Raw genomic sequence first — 12,187 nt, 5'->3', positions numbered from 1 at the left:
CTCTCTCTCTCTCTCTCTCTCTCTCTCTCTCTCTCTCTCTCTCTCTCTCTCTCTCTCTCTCTCTCTCTCTCTGTGTGTGTGTGTGTGTGTGTGTGTGTGTGTGTGTGTGTGTGTGTGTGTGTGTGTGTCTTTGTTAGTTATAATGTAATTATTAAAAGATAAAATAATTCTCATCGCAAACTAATCATCTTATTCATGGAAACCAAACGTATTAACAATCATAAGACGCAAGTAAAACACCAACGTAATCTTCATTACAATATTCATACACCTGAGAACGATTCGAAACAGGTGGGTTGTCATTATCATCGACATTAAGCTCACATTTCCTTGCTGTATTCTGGCAGAGGAAGGAAAAACAGGCAAGAATCCAAGAATTATTCGTCCTTGTGACCTTGGGACGGGTCTGAGCGCATGCCTCGACCAAGGTGATTGGTTGGCAGACAGCAGGCACGCTCAGATCCATCTTCCTATTGGCTAGATGTGGGGGTGGTCTTGCGACTAGTTTCTTTTTCTTCCACTGGCTTATCAAAGCTTGGGAAATGTGCGGAACTTCAACGCACGAACACACACCCACACACACACACACACACACACACACACACACAACGAGAGAGAGAGAGAGAGAGAGAGAGAGAGAGAGAGAGAGAGAGAGAGAGAGAGAGAGAGAGAGAGAGAGAGAGAGAATTTCCTCAGTAACTCAGAAGCAAATATTTCCAAACCAGTCTATTGTGTATCTTTACAACTGAGATATTGAACCTTAGTATTAGAACCCATTAAGACGACATGCGACTCGATCCTAATACGGTAACAAAGAAAGGGAGTCACATACAATTCAACCATTAAACCTGTAGACGACGAATGTTGTAGGTATTATGTGGATTCCAATTCCCTTTAGAATCCTGTTGAGTGAATGGAAAAGTATTCATGTTAGGAACTTGTGAGACGTTTAACTTATGTCTGTCACTAATTCAAGGGTTGCTAATTTCTCTTTTGAATCCGGCAGGTAAAGAAAGATTTATCCACAAGGAGACTTTTCGTGTGTCTTAATTGATGCGTGTCACCGTTTTGAGATTAACGTCGTATGGGTTTGCGTGTTCGATAATCACCCACAACCTCCCACCTGTCATGTTGCTCCCGCGCTCAGGGCCAAGGTAAGGGGCTAAAAAAGTGGTCCAGACATACTCATCCCTCTGACTACTGACGATAACTTGATTATGGCCTTTGTCGATTTCTCCTCCTCTTACCGTCTCTAGCTTTCTTGTCCACTAACCACCTGTTTCCCACGATAGTTCCATCTTTCTCTTTTTTATAATTCCAGTTTTCATTATTTTGGTGTTATTTTGTTCCTGTCTGTCCGCAGTAATTTCTTTTTATAGGTTAATTTATTCCCCATTTGCTCAGTTGTAATTATTTTGAGCTGTTGCTTTGTGAATGAACTCTTTTTTGTCATCTGGTTCTTCTCTCAGCTCAATTCTTATTATTTTAGTTTTGTCACTTTAATTTTGTCTCCCGGTTCTTCCCACCATTTTTTTTTTATCCCAGGTTTTGGTCACAGTAATTCTTTTTAACCTTCATAACTTTTTTTTTTTTTTTGTCAGCTTTTGTTCCTCATGTCAAAAAGATGATCTGTCAAGCAAGAATGAACATACATCTGTTTGTATTTCGTTACATTTCCCTTTAACTTATACCATCAACATCTATTCCTGTATGTAGTCAAGAAGCAATGGATAAAGAAGAAAGTGAAATTTATGTGGGTTTGTTTATTTGCCAAGAACGAGGATGGTTTCATATCAATATCAGGATTTCTGCTTCTCCTTGGCACAGATGACAAGGACGCGCTGGTGACTGTCCCGCCTTGCCAAACTCGCACTGAAAGAGACTGACGTTAATCTTGTTACTGGTGGACATTCCGTTGTAGGCGTGTTTGTGTTGCCCTCGATTTACGCAGAGGCTCTGGATCCAGATAATATTTTCCCGTCGCTCTCATAGGATGGACATTACTTACTTGCGACGAATAATTATGCGTAGTAATTACACGACAAATTAAAGACGAAAGAGGTGGATGCTGAAATGGATGCATTAAAATTTATTTACTTTCTTTCTATCATGGATTTTTTCCGTTGTTTTCATATTGCAAAAATTATATTGACATATTTCTGCTTCGTCTTCAGTGATCATAAACTTCCCATTGCGAATAATACTGATTTAGCGACGACTAGTTTGTCTTCACGGAACATGTTTCTATTTCGTCTCCAAAGCACAAGTCTCTGTTTTGTCATCAGTGACCATAAGCTTTCCATTGCAAACAATGTTGATTTAAGTATTTCTGTTTTGTCTTCAGCGAGTATATTTCTATTTCGTCTTCAGTAAACAAGTTCTTATTTGGTCTCCAAAGCACATGTTGCTGTTCTGTCTTCAGCATTTGTATTATGTCCTTACGTTACAAATAATATTGATTAAGGTATTTTTGTATCGTCCTCAGTGAACATATTTCTATTTCGTCTTCAGTAAACATGCTTTTTATTTCGTCTTCAAAGCACATGTTGCTGTTTTATCATGATGAACTTGCCATTGTGAATAATATAGATTTAGCTATTTTCATTCCGTCTTCAGTGAATATATTTTTATTTTCTCTTTGGCAAACACGTTTTCATCTTGTCTCCACGGAATATCAAGGCGTCCTCAGTGAAGAGTACCCTAGCAATGAGTGTCCGTGACAGGTGAGGCTTGGGCCATGACCCGTGAGAAGCGGTCATTAGGTGCGCCTCTTCCCCAGGGTCCTGTATCGTGACCAAAGATCCGGAGTCAATTGGCTTTGCTCCCTTAAAAGGACTACCGAGTGAATCAGCAGAATGTTTCTTCCCTTCATACACGAGAGGGATGTTAGTGGCGGGGTCAAGGACACGTCGCCATCTTAGTTTCGTGCTGCTCCGTCTCGTAATTCACAAAAAGCGTGACGTTCGCTTGAAGACCTCCCGTGTCCCCGTTGTTGTCTCAGCGAATTTTGACGCACTCCTCTTTCCCTTATTCTTGCAGGAGGTCGATGATATTGTCTTTTTCAATGGGTATATGTGTGAATATTTGACGCGAATATTCTTTTCTTCTTGCAATAGTATGTTAATGTATATATATACTCGTATATATATATATATATATATATATATATATATATATATATATATATATATATATATATATATATATATATATATATATATATATATATATATATATATATATATATATATATATATATATATATATTTTTTTTTTTTTAAAGATATCTATGTGGAATTTTGATGCTCTCTTTTCATATTGTAGCAAAGGATCTTTTCAGTGAATACCTACACGATTTTTTTTTATGCTATTCTCTTTTCCTTCTTGCAGTAGAGCGATAATGAAATATTTTCAAGGGATATCTAAGCGGATTTTTGTTACTTGTATTTTTCTTCGTGTGGTGCATCAATTAAACAGTCTTTTCAGTTGCTGTGTGAGTTTTTGATACTTTTAACTTGATCCAGCAGATACAGTAGTGTTTTTTTTTCTTTTTATGGTATCAACGTATACGATCTTCAGCACATGAAAGGTTCCGAAATAAAATTGATTCGTGTCCCCAACTCACCTCTGTTATTTACTTTTCACCGCCGCGTCTCATAGCCGTGTGTGATGTGTCTGGTGACCAATTATAATAGATCATCCCTGGCAGACCGATAAGAACTGTCCGTGTCACCGTCTCTCTTGTCTTAGTTTTTCTTCCTCTCTCTGTCTCTGAGCCACCCAATTAAAGGCAGCTGTTTGGGGCTAAAGTCTCATTTTTTGTGTGCGTTTTTTTTGTTTTTTTGTATGTTTTGTTTCCAATCGCTGCTTCTGTAATTACTTTGAGGAGCAGGGTGTTTTTGTTGGCATTTTATTTAACGGGATAAATTTATGTTTCTCATCGGCAGGTAAAGAGCTGTGGTTCTTTTAGTCATTTTATTTATTTTTTTTCATGGAGGGAAAGTTTTTTAAGAGCGTAATGTTATAATGTGATGTATTTATTGTGTTTTCCCTGTATAAATGTGTCTCCCGGTGCGAAATCATGCTAATTACCAGGAACTGAAATTTTTTACTTTTTTTTTTTTTTTTTTTTTGGTGAGGAGCGGCAATTACTACGTTTTTTTTTTTTTTTTGCTTTTGACCAGCCTTCCATACGTAAATAAAAAAAAAGTGGAAAACATCTGACATCAATAGGACTACGTAATTAGATCCGAATAATAGGCCTATGTAGCAACACGTCTTCGAAATTCAGTCTTGATATTACACCATTCAGCATACCAATTCCTAATGTTGTTCCGATCCTCTCTACGTGTATATATTTATGAAAAATTTTCATGATATAAATTAGGGAAATGAAACGAAGTACTAGTACTAGCCTAAGTAATTTAACCTAACCTAACCCAGTTTAACCTAATATAACCTAATCTATTCGAACTTGACCTAACGTAACCTAACATAGCATAATATAGCACATCCTTAAAACAGCAGATCTAGATAACAAGGCTAATTGACAATTAATCATTTAAGTTTAGCCTCTACATCGTACCATCCACCACACCTTTTTCTAACGTAGCCTGACCTTGCTTTTTTTTTTTTTCTACGTAAGAGAGACACTGGCCAAGGGCAGCAAAAACCTTCGGAAAAAAAGAGTAATACTTCCTCAGGTCCTCCCAGTTAGCAGAGGGAAAACGCCAGAGGCAACTCCACTCTGCACCTTAAAAATTGGCCTATGTAGTAGCTCGTCCTATGAATCCAATCACCTATCCCATGCATTGTCGTGGGTAGTGCTGGTAGGGCGAGGTGACGCAGACTGGGGGAGGGAGTAAAGGTGAGGTGCCCCCTAGGCCATCACAACGAAGAGACAACGGCTGACAGGTTCTGGTGTCCCCCTGTCAAGTGTTCGTGGCTTTCTGACACCAGCAGACAGTCAAAGCGTTAATCTATGCTGCCCGAATAAAGAGGAAAATGTTCAACGTTGACTAAAAAGATAAAAAAAGAAAAAAAAAACAAAATTCTTAACTAAACTCTTCCACCCGAACAAAGGTAAAATGTTTAAAAAAATAGATTTGGGAGAAAAAAAAGGAGAATTATGTATAAATGTAGAAAAATATATATAAAAAAGCAAAATGAGAAATGCATGAAAGTAGACTAGAGACAAAAAAAAAAAAGAAGTGAGTGAAAATCTTAAGATAAGGTAAATCTGAATATCTGCTAAAGTGCTATTAAGATTCATATAAGTGTAAATATTTGCTGCTTATATTAGATGAAAAATGCTCACTGAAAAAAAAAAAAGATTATAAAAGGAGGTAATCCGATGGTCTGCGGTAAATAGTCACACGAAAAAAAAAACAAAAAAAACAGAGAACGATAAAGAACAAAAAAGGCTGAGTGTCCATCCAAAACAATACCAGGATTCATATAGGCGTGAAATTACAAAATAGAGACGTTGTTTGTTACAGTGAGAGTGAGTGAGTGAGATGCAACAAGTTCTCTCTCTCTCTCTCTCTCTCTCTCTCTCTCTCTCTCTCTCTCTCTCTCTCTCTCTCTCTCTCTCTCTCTCTCTCTCTCTCTCTCTCTCTCTCTCTCTCTCTCTCTCTCTCTCTGGTTCCGTTTTCTTTTGTAGAGGGTGAAAAAGAGCGATGTATTTTAACTCTCACCTTATTACTCAATTGTCGGAAAGAAATGCATTTTTAAAATTTTTTTCAACTTTTTGTAGATTGGTTAAAAATAAAATGAAAAAATAGCTTTTCCATATTTCTGGACTGTTTATGAGAGAGAGAGAGAGAGAGAGAGAGAGAGAGAGAGAGAGAGAGAGAGAGAGAGAGAGAGAGAGAGAGCCACATTATCATGCAACATTACCTTACATCATGCCACACAAACACACACACCGCATCGCACCACGCCACACTACCACACATCAGCTCACCACAACCACACCAAATCACGACAGTTCATATATTATTTCCCAATGAGATGTGACCTTCATCTCGAGTGTGTCTATTTCAAGCATCGTGACTTTTCTCCAACAATAACACTCACAAAAAAGGAGAGGGAGAAAAAGACAGAAATAACACGCGAAAAGAGAATCTCACGCAGTCTGAGAAGGAAGATAATTTAATGATAAGTACCTCCGGATTCACGGAAATCACGGAAAAAATGAGGAAAAAGGAGGGGACGAAAAAAATAAAAAGAAGAAAGTGCTCATGAATAATGCTATCGAAAAATTCTATGAAGTTTAAGGAATAAATATATTCATTCACAAGTACCTAGAAGAGAGAGAGAGAGAGAGAGAGAGAGAGAGAGAGAGAGAGAGAGAGAGAGAGAGAGAGAGAGAGAGAGAGAGAGAGAGAGAGAGGAAGGTAAGAAAGAATAATGGGCAGTGGGAAAAGACGGGAATAACATGCAAAAGAAAAATTCCACGCAGTTTAAGGAGTGAATAACTTTAACAATAAGCACCTACAGGTATATAGCCTCCCGGAAGTCACCAGATATCATAATGGCAGTGTCGGGGAGTAGGCACGCACAAAACCACTCTCGGCCACCCAAACAGCACTAGGAGCCGCAGGGAAGTCGCAGGGAACGGGCACAAGCCTCAGCCTCACGCGAGCGGACGTGGAACAAATTGCAATCACTAAGGCTTACTCCAATTGGTTTGCAATAAATCAATAATCAAATCCTATGAATCCCCGAAGGGTTTACGGGGAAGTGAGCAGCGTTGCGAGGGGTACCATTGGATTATTGACTGGGTGAGGGGCAAAACCGCAGGAATGAGGAGATGGAGGAGTAGAAGAAGGAGGAGGAGAGAAAAGGCCTGTGGTGTAGCTCGAAGGAAGAAGCAAGACGAGGGGTAGAATGAAAGAAGAAAGTAAGGAAAGGGACGTAATCTGAAGGGACAGAGTAGAGTACAAAGAGAGAGAGAGAGAGAGAGAGAGAGAGAGAGAGAGAGAGAGAGAGAGAGAGAGAGAGAGAGAGAGAGAGAGAGAGAGAACTCTTAACAACATGTACTTGTATTCAATGGCTTGTAAATCTCTCTCTCTCTCTCTCTCTCTCTCTCTCTCTCTCTCTCTCTCTCTCTCTCTCTCTCTCTCTCTCTCTCTCTCTTTCACGCACACACGGCGGAGTAATGGAATAACAGCAAACAACATTGAGGAATACAACAATTACATGAATATATTATCTCCTTGTGGAAGGAACTGAAGGCTTAACACGTTCTGCTGACCTTTGGATTAACCTGAAATAACATGGAAAGTATTAGGTCAGTGAATGCTTACTTAGAAAACGAGAGAAAAAAAAATAGGACTAAGTAAAGACGATAGTGCTGATAATAATAACAATGATAATAAGAGTCATAATTATGGCAATGATAATAATGATAATGATAACAGTAACGCGAGAATACGGACGTATTAAATGTAATTCTAAAAATGTTACCAATATTTTTCACGGACTTAATGCTATTCCTTGGGGAGTAATACGTGTACCATTGTTGGAGTCAGCGAGGTGGCGCCCCGGGCTGTGATCAAGGGAAATGTAAATGTGTACCTAATGTGGAAATGTAATGTGTTGTGCTATATGTGGCATTGTATTTGTATTATTTAATGCATAATTCCTACACCCCCTCCAGGACGCAGAGAGAGAGAGAGAGAGAGAGAGAGAGAGAGAGAGAGAGAGAGAGAGAGAGAGAGAGAGAGAGAGAGAGAGAGAGAGAGAGAGAGAGAGAGAGAGAGAGACGTGGTCATGTATCAAAGTTAGGGGACACAAAAAATATTACAAAGAAAATCACTTGAATAGTTACAGAGAGAGAGAGAGAGAGAGAGAGAGAGAGAGAGAGAGAGAGAGAGAGAGAGAGAGAGAGAGAGAGAGAGAGAGATGAAAGTTAAAGGGAAGAGTACACACCTGGAGATAAAGGTAAATGGCAGGTAAGTACGGAGGAATTCAATGAGGCGAGGAGGCGAGGAGGGAAGGCAGCAGGGAAGGTAGCAAGCAAGCCTGAGGATACCCTGTATAACCCTATAAAATTCTTCACCCCTCTATTGAGAGAATGAGGGAGAATGGTGTGGAGGGAGGGGCGTTGAGTATTTATGAAGGATAATGAAAGGTGACGTATATGTCTAACGAGGGAGATTAAAATTTCACGTTCACTACAAAATGGTAATGGTAATGGTCGATAATTCTGAATATTAGACAGGAATATTTATGAGAAGGAAGGAGATGAGAAGATTATAGAAAGTGTTTAATTTTTTTCTTCATCTTTGTTCTGTTACTCTTCTCACTTTTTTTTTATTTTCCTTATTCTTTATATAAATATATATATATATATATATATATATATATATATATATATATATATATATATATATATATATATATATATATATATATATATATATATATATATATATATATATATATATATATATATATATATATATATATATATATATATATATATATATATATATATATATATATATATATATATATCTAAACACCCTCTGCCTCTCTTCTTTCTGTCCATCTCCGTCTTCATCCATTGTCAGATTAACAGTGAAAATCATGAGGCAGTAGGAATATAATGAAGTTGAATGTAATATTAGATACATGAACAAAAATTCTGTTCTACTGTAGACATTCATAACACAGTAAATAGAGTGTATGCCTATTGAAATGACTTTTGACCTCAAATGACCAAGTAATGACCACGCCTGTGACTCACCTTCACACACTTTCCTTCCCTCACTCTCCCTCACCCACCTCACTTACATGACTGCTTCCCTCACTCTCCCTCATTCCCCTTAGCCCATGACTCTTCTCACTCATCCTTGCTTCTCTCACCTTCATGATTCCTCTCAAGGGGGTGTAGCTCAGTGGTAGAGCGTTCGCTTTGCATGTGAAAGGCCCCGGGTTCGATCCCCTGGCACTTCCACATTCAGCAACAATATTCTTTTCTAGACAAGTTGTCAGAGCGGGGGCAAACCTGGCAAATGAGTTTTAATGCAGATAAGTGTAAAGTGCTTCATATAGGGTATCGAAACGAGAAAGTAAAGTATATTATGAATGGGACCCAACTTAAAAGTGTAGATACCGAAATTGATTTATGAGTAACAATATCTAGCAGCCTAAAATATAGCCAACAATGTTCAGAAGTCGTAAAGAAAGCGAATAAAGTAATTGGCCTAATCGTCAGATCATTTGAATCTAAATCCAGAGATACGAATCTCACTCTGTGGTTCTTCCCCTTTTGGAATATTGCGTTCAAGCACGGTGCCCCTATGACCAACAGGACGTAGATATATTTTAGAAAGAGTTCAGCGTAGAGTAACAAAATTGATACCAAGCCTAAGAAGCAAATCATACGTAGAGCGTCTTAAACAATTAAATATATTCTCATTAACTCAAAGAAGATTAAGAGACGATTTCAACACAAGTGTTTAAAATCATCAAAAGCATTGATATCATGGACTACAGTAAATATTTCACAATAGACTCTTCAAATTACACGCAAGGAAACAGTTGCAAAAATTGCTCGGAAATCCGTCAGTTCTCATGAGTCAATTTTTTTTTCTTCCATCGCACAGTAAATCTATGGAATGGGCACCCTCGAGACGTGGTAGATTGCAACACCGTAGAGATTTTTAAACGCCGTTTTGATAAATATTTTGCGTCAAATCCGCGGCTAACAACATCTGTTAGTGGTTGAATTCCTTGCTTCTAGGAAATGGGATACCTCATTTCATCTATTTTCATTCTTTCTATAAAATTTCCTTCGGGATTTTACTTCTTCAACCTCATAAGGTATTTATTTCCGACCTGTTTCATTTACAGCTTATGCTGGAGGAAGAAAATCTTCAGCTTTGCTGTCCTTTTCCTCCTACTATCACCTTAGTAATCCTAGGTCAGGTTACCTTATGTTTGTAGTGACCAGTGTATTTCTATGTAACTCTATATAACGTTCCCTCACCTCCTTTACCTCATGACTCCTTCCCTCATTCTTCCTCACATCACTGATTCCTTCCCTTATCCTCTTTCACTCTCCTCACTTCTACGACTCTTCCCTTCATTGTCCCTCACTCCATTGTCACTAACTTCTGTGACCCTTCTTCTCACTCGCCCTCACTCCCTTCACCTCCATGACTTCTTTCTTCATTCTCCCTTACTTCTATGACTCTTCCCCTCACTGTACTTCGTTCCCCTCACTCTCTCCCTCACTCCCCTTACTTCATGACTCACAGGGAGGCTTCGTTAAGACCCACAATTACCGCGGAACGATGAGGGGTTATAATGTCCGAACTTCCTCCCACAAACTTCCGAGGGAGTGTTCTTCATCCTCCTCCTGGCGCCGCGTCCTTGCCGGAACAGAAAGTGTCCCTGAATCCTGGAGTGGTTGGTGGGGAGGTGCCTTTGCCTTTACTACCCTGTATCTTGGTTAGTTTGGCCACAGGTTCGTAAGGTCGTTGAGTTTGTAGCTTGTTCTTCCTTTGTGTTCTTTTATGTTATTTTGTGTTGTTCGAGTCGTACTGAGGATCATTGTTTGATGTTTGTTCTTCCTTCGTGTTCCTTTGTGCTAGCTTGTGTTCTTCGAGTCTTAGTAACTCTTTCACTGCGATACGAATCAGTTAACAGCACCAGAAGTAATGGATGGAATCTTTATAGCCATCTTAAAAAAAAAAAAAAGTAGGGGATTAAAAAGAATAGATTTTGCAATTTTTTACCCAGTTTAAAGATTGCAGGTGGTTGTAGAACAAGTAAAGATACCAAATAGCAGTCAAGTGGTTAAGGGTTGGTTAATTTGAGGTTTGTTCTTCTTTTCTGTTCTTTTGTGCTTCTCTGTTCTTCGAGTCATTTTAAAATTAATAAGTTTGTTGTTTGTTCTTCCTTTGCGTTCCTTAGTGTTACCTTATTCTTCGAGTCATGTTAAGGATCAATAAGTTTGCTGTTTGCTCTTTCTTCGTGCTCCTTTGTGTTAACTTGTGTTCTTCGAGTCATGTTAAGGGTCAATAAATTTGCTATTTGTCCTTTATTCGTGTTCTTTTGTGGTTCCTTGTGTTCTTCGAGTCATGTTATCTGCACCTTGTTACCTTTCTGGTACTTACCTGTTGCCTCTTACCTGTTATTTACCACCAGTCTTTTTTACCTGCTAGGTTTTAATGAATACCTGTACGAGTATTTAATCACGTTACCTCAAGTCTCCATATATACTTCCAGAAACACCTTTGTCAACCTTCTGTTCTTCCTCTTCCTCATTATCTTCACGGCTTTTACCAGTGCAATCTTACATTATCATATTCATCAAGTGCGAATTGAACTTACACTCATTGTATCCTCACGAATTTTTAATGTTGGGAGAACTGAAATCTTTCAAACACTACTGCTCGCTTTGATGAATGTGTCCCTCGTTCGTAAATTGGCCTCCTTCATCTCCCTATAAGTACCCCTAATAATGGTCCCCAAATAGTATAACTCACAGCCCTCCCTTTGGCCTTACCATATCGATCTCTCCCTTTCGGATATGGGGTGTGTAGTCTCTCTCTCTCTCTCTCTCTCTCTCTCTCTCTCTCTCTCTCTCGCTCTCTCTCTCTCTCTCTCTCTCTCTCTCTCTGACTCCCACACCGCCACCCCACTCTACTTTCCCCCCTCACATTGACACATTCTACTCAAACTTAGCCAAAAAATGCCAGAGAGCAAACTCCCTTCGGTACATTCATTTAAGTTTCTCTACAAAATGTAACACAAAACTTACGAATCCATCCCGGTGCCTTTCAGCCTGAGTGAGGGACTGGAGGGCCTGAGAGAGGAGAATTTGTTTGGGCAACTTGGCAAACGCAGAGAACACCAGAGTACGAATTGAGGGCACTCGGAGAGAGAGAGAGAGAGAGAGAGAGAGAGAGAGAGAGAGAGAGAGAGAGAGAGAGAGAGAGAGAGAGAGAGAGAGAGAGAGAGAGAGAGAGAGAATTGACCAGATCTCTTGCTTCACCTCACTTTTACTAAATACAATTATGTTGAATAAAGACACATATTACAATGTTAATTATCAGGTAGACTTAAAAAGTAAAAAAAAGAATACGTAGACTCGCCTCTTTGAATAAATAATAACTAGCTCTCTATAGCATATCAATTAAATAGACGTAATATGAATCAGGTGACTAAG

At 38.8% G+C, this 12,187-nt stretch overlaps 1 non-coding gene across 1 annotated transcript; it reads left to right on the top strand.

Annotated features, from left to right (window-relative positions):
* Positions 1-8,892: 8,892 nt before the first annotated feature.
* Positions 8,893-8,965, top strand: Trnaa-ugc (transfer RNA alanine (anticodon UGC)). Its single transcript has one exon. It is a non-coding gene; the product is annotated as a tRNA-Ala (tRNA).
* The last annotated feature ends 3,222 nt before the right edge of the window (positions 8,966-12,187 follow it).

Source organism: Scylla paramamosain, chromosome 26 (assembly GCF_035594125.1).
Source record: "Scylla paramamosain isolate STU-SP2022 chromosome 26, ASM3559412v1, whole genome shotgun sequence".
NCBI lineage: Eukaryota > Metazoa > Arthropoda > Malacostraca > Decapoda > Portunidae > Scylla > Scylla paramamosain.
Note: the sequence above shows the minus strand (reverse complement) of the source record. Positions and strands in the feature narration are given on the sequence as shown.